The sequence below is a fragment of the Arachis ipaensis genome, chromosome B02 (genome assembly GCF_000816755.2).
Source record: "Arachis ipaensis cultivar K30076 chromosome B02, Araip1.1, whole genome shotgun sequence".
Lineage (NCBI taxonomy): Eukaryota > Viridiplantae > Streptophyta > Magnoliopsida > Fabales > Fabaceae > Arachis > Arachis ipaensis.
Window position 1 is genome coordinate 30,469,624 of NC_029786.2, and position 4,761 is coordinate 30,474,384.

Below are 4,761 nucleotides of genomic sequence, written 5' to 3' on the forward strand. Positions count from 1 at the left end.
GTAAGTTTGGTGTTGTGATGCCAAGGCATCTTAGGCGAGTTTCACTAGCATTTTTCTGTTAGTTTTAGTTGTTTTATGCGCTTTCTTGAGCTTAAAGTAACCAAGAATGGTTAAATGAATAACAAAGCAATGAACCATCCAAACAGTATGATTTTTATGCAAATTTCATGAGTTTTTAGTTATATTACTTGAATTTTTATCCTCCCCAGCATGATTTACTCTACCTCCTCCCCCATGGTTGTGATCCTCTTCTTCATGATGGTTTTCCATGTTGTCTTCCATGTTTGGTTCAAAGAATTCCTCTTCTTCCTCAGCACCAACCACTTTCTTTCCTCTTGCCTCCCTCCTTAATCTAAGGAAGGTCCTCTCAGGTTCAGAATCGAAGGAAGTTGAAGCCCCGCTTCTTCTCCCTGTCATACAACCATCAAGTGCAAGCAAGAAAAGATAGGTGCAGAAAGTATTTTTGTCAGAATTACTGTTAGTTGTGGGTGATGCAATATATCAAACAGTTAGTGGGTTAGCAAATAGAATTGAAAATAACAAAGAAAAATAAAAAAGTAGAGGGGGAAGGGAAGAAGTTTAACTAAAACAAAAAGTAAATCACTCAAACAGAAAATGAAATTCACAAAAGAAAAATGCTCAATCTAGTGATCTTCCAATTTAATCATTGTTGATGCACAATCAATCCCCGGCAACGGCGCCATAAACTTGATGCGGGTGGAAACTGTCTCTCAACAAATTTCCTTCGGCAAGTGTACCGAATTTGTCGTCAAGTAAAAACTCACAATAGAGTGAGGTCGAATCCCACAGGGATTGATTGATCAAGCAACTTTAATTAGAAGAATGTTCTAGTTGAGCGAATCCAGAATTTGGGTTGAGAGTTGCAGAAAATAAAATGGCAGAAATGTAAATAACAGAAAAGTAAATGCTAGAATTAAAGAATTGGAAGTAAATGACTGAAAGTAAATTGCAGAATTGTAAATGGGAATGGGGGATTTGCTCATAAAAGTAAATGGCAGAAATTAAAGAGAATGGGTAAGATCAGAGATGGGGAGTTCATTGGGCTCAGGAGATGTTGCAATCCTCTGGATCAAGTTCATTTTCATCTCTTCCTCAATCAATGCACTCATTGATCTCCTTGGCAATCTTAATTGATTGAATTACAATTTCTTGCAATTCAATCTCTCAAATCTTGATCGATAGCCAATTCCTTGGTCAGTTGCTCATGAGAAGAGATGAAGTATGGTCACTGATTATACCACATGCATTTCCCAAATCAAGTATTGAGAGGGTTATAGTCACATACCCATCCAAACCCAATTTGGTCCAGCATGAGAAAGCATTTCTAGCTTGATCTCTTCATTCCTCTTTCAAGGTTCAGAAGAGATCCAAGTTTGAATAGCTTCTTTTCTAAGATAACTACCCAATTGGATGAAGATCGAAAGCTTTCAAGTAAAATCAAGAGAAAAGATAGAAGAAGAATAATGAAAATTAGTATTGATCCATCAAATTACAACAGAGCTCTCTAACCCAATGAAAGGGGTTTAGTTGTTCATAGCTCTAGAAAATGAAAACAAAGATGGAGAATATATAATAAAACTAGAAAAATGCAGAGAAAGTAAAATACAGAGAGTAGGTCTCTTTTCCAACTTTCAGAACTCTCCTTTCAACAATTCAAAGCTACTCCTATATATACTACTTCTCTCAGCTTCTAGTTGGCTCTTCAAGTCTTGGGCCTTTGGATCTTGAGTTTGAAATAATGTAAAATGCACAATGTATGCTTGAATCAAGGTGTAAGTGAATATCTACCTAAAACTAACTTATTTCCTAAGAGAATGCATGAAACTAACCTAAAAACAGTAAAGAAAAGGTCAGTGAAACTGGCCAAGATGCCCTGGCATCAACTATTTTGCAGTTTATTTTGTATTAAATTGAGTGGATTTTATATATTATTCTCACACTTTTTCATATAATTCGCATGTTTTACATTTTCCTTCCTAATTTTGTGCTATGATTGAAAATATGCTTCTTTGGCCTTAAATTTGCTAATTTTAATCCTCTCTTATTACCATTTGATGCCATGATATGTGTGTTAAGTGTTTTCAGAGTTTATAGGGCAGGAATGGCTTAGAAGATAGAAAAGAAGCATGCAAAAGTGGAAGGAACACAAGAAATTAAAGTTTTGAGAATCTGGTAGCGATGCGCACGCATGGACGACGCGTACGCGTGACAGAGCGTCACGTGCTGCAATTAACAGAAAACACTGGGGGTGATTTTTGGACTGATTTGGACCCAGTTTCAGGCCCGAAAATACAAATTAGAGGCTGCAGAGTAGAGCTGGAAGGGGGAATAATTCATTCACTTTCATTCATACACAATTTTAGGTTTAGATGTAGTTTTCTAGAGAGAGGCTCTCTCCTCTCTCTAGGTTTAGGGTTTCTTCTTCCAATTTCTCTTTAGGTTCAGGTTCAATCTTACTTTAATTTAGTTTTTGTCTTACTTTTATTTGTTTAAGCACTTTAGTTCATCCTCTTCTCTTGTTAAATTTCCCTTTTTCGCCATTTTTATGTTTATGAGCTCTTGTTATGTTTGATTTCTTTTAATATAATTTATGTTTCCCATGTTTATTGTTACACTCTTTAATTGTTAGTCATTGATACTTACAATTGGTTTTTTAGATTTAATATTCCTTGTTAATTTTCTATGTTTATATTTTATGCCTTTTAAGTGTTTGATAAAATGCTTGGTTGGGTTTTAAATTAGATTTCTATGTTCTTAACTTGGATTGGTTATTTAGAGACTCTTGAGTTATCAAAAGTCTTTTGTTGAATGGTAATTGAAGATTGCCGGTTAGCTTGAACTTCACTAAATCTAGTCTCTCATTGTGAGTTGACTAGGACTTGTGAACTCAAGTTAATTGTATGCACTTGACCTTCATCCATTGGTTAGAGGTTAACTAAGTGAAGGCGATTCACTTTTACCATCACAATTGATGATGATAATAAGGATGGGACTTCTAATTCTCAATCCTTGCTAAGAGCTTTCTTAGTTATTAGTCTATTTTTCTCGCAATCTATATTTTCTTGTTCCTTATTTCAAAAACCCAAAAAGATACTTTCCCATAACCAATAATAAATACACTTCCCTGCAATTCCTTGAGATACGACCCGAGGTTTAAATATTTTGGTTAATTTTATTGGGTTTGCTTAAGTGACAAAAAATTTAAACATTGACTGAGGATAATTTGTTGGTTTAGAACTATACTTGCAACGCGATATTTTTGTGAAAATCTTTACCGACATTTTTCCTCCGTCAATCATATGACAATAAATCTATCAGAGTGCATCACTGCAGTTCTCAAAGGTACACGGTACTTGCTGATTTCTACCATTGTGCGCATCACATATGAGAGGTTGCAGATGTTGTTCGTCACGAAGGGAAGGGAGGCATAGTTACAACTGGCAGCTGAAAATCACTTCTCCCAGAGGCTGATGGTAGCCATTGAGAAGAACAGAGAAGGCATCCTGAAGATGCGTGTTACTCATTATGATCGACAGGCAATCGTGTTTCTTGTGGAGGAGTTAGAGCCATTCGAGGGTTGGTCACAAGGTTCCTTCCGAGTTCGGCTAGTGGCGGGTACGTGTGACTGTGGCCTCTTTCAGTCACTCCACTACCCATGCCGACATGCACTTGCCGCCTGTGCCGTCGTAAGCATCAAGTGGGCACCGTATGTTCATCCAGTTTACAGGCAGGAGGTTGTGTTCAAGGTGTACGAAATGGAGTTTCCACCGATACCTGACGAGGCCGTATGGCCGGAGTGACATGGGACTCTGCTTTGCCCTAATCCATTCATTCACAGAAAGGCTACTGGGAGGCCTGTGTCTACTAGGTTTGGAATGACATGGATGAGGTTGAGCGCTAGGAGAAGAGGTGTGGTCTATGTTGGGAAGTCAGTCATACTAGGAGGGATTGTCCCAACCAATCCATGGACGAAGCTTAGGGGTGATATTCGTTTACTGTGCTCGATGTAACTTAGTTGTTTTGTGTTATTCTAGTTATATTAAATGCTTATCAGTGTGTGTCGTTTATGTAATATATATGTAATTATTAATGGATTTGGAAATCATGAGCGAGGTTGTACGAATAAATTATACATCTTTTATGTCACACCATTAAAAGGTCTAACAGATCTTTTCATAATACCAACCACAAAAAAATCACATAAAAGGACTATACATCAACAAAACATACAAGCATCACTTATACAATACATTGTTAATAGTCTAGTACATAAAGTTAATAACAAGATACTGTACATAATAAACAATAAGACATCATCGGTAGTGGAGGCTGTGTCTGGCACTGAGGTCGGCTGGGTCGAGGGTCTGCATGAGGCCGGGGCTGCGCAGAATGATCCTGTGACTGAGGCCTAGGCGGTGGAAGAGGTGGGATATAGTATTCTCCAGAGTAAGGAATGGGGTCACACTGGTACACCTGAGGTGGAGGTTGAGGCAGTGGAGCTGAAGGAAGTGTCACTTGAGGATAGGATGAGGTCAGCAACATACCGTAGTCCATTGACGGAGGTGTCACATACTGAGCACCCGGTCTCACGCCTGCCCCGTATGACAAGCCAGCACTCGGAGATATCTGTGGCATGTAGGCTAAAGAATGCGTGGGAGCAGAAAGGTGATGAAATTGTCCGATACTCTGCTCTCTGCTAGTCTGGAACTGATCCGTGAGGCGTTGCATCGATGCCTGGTC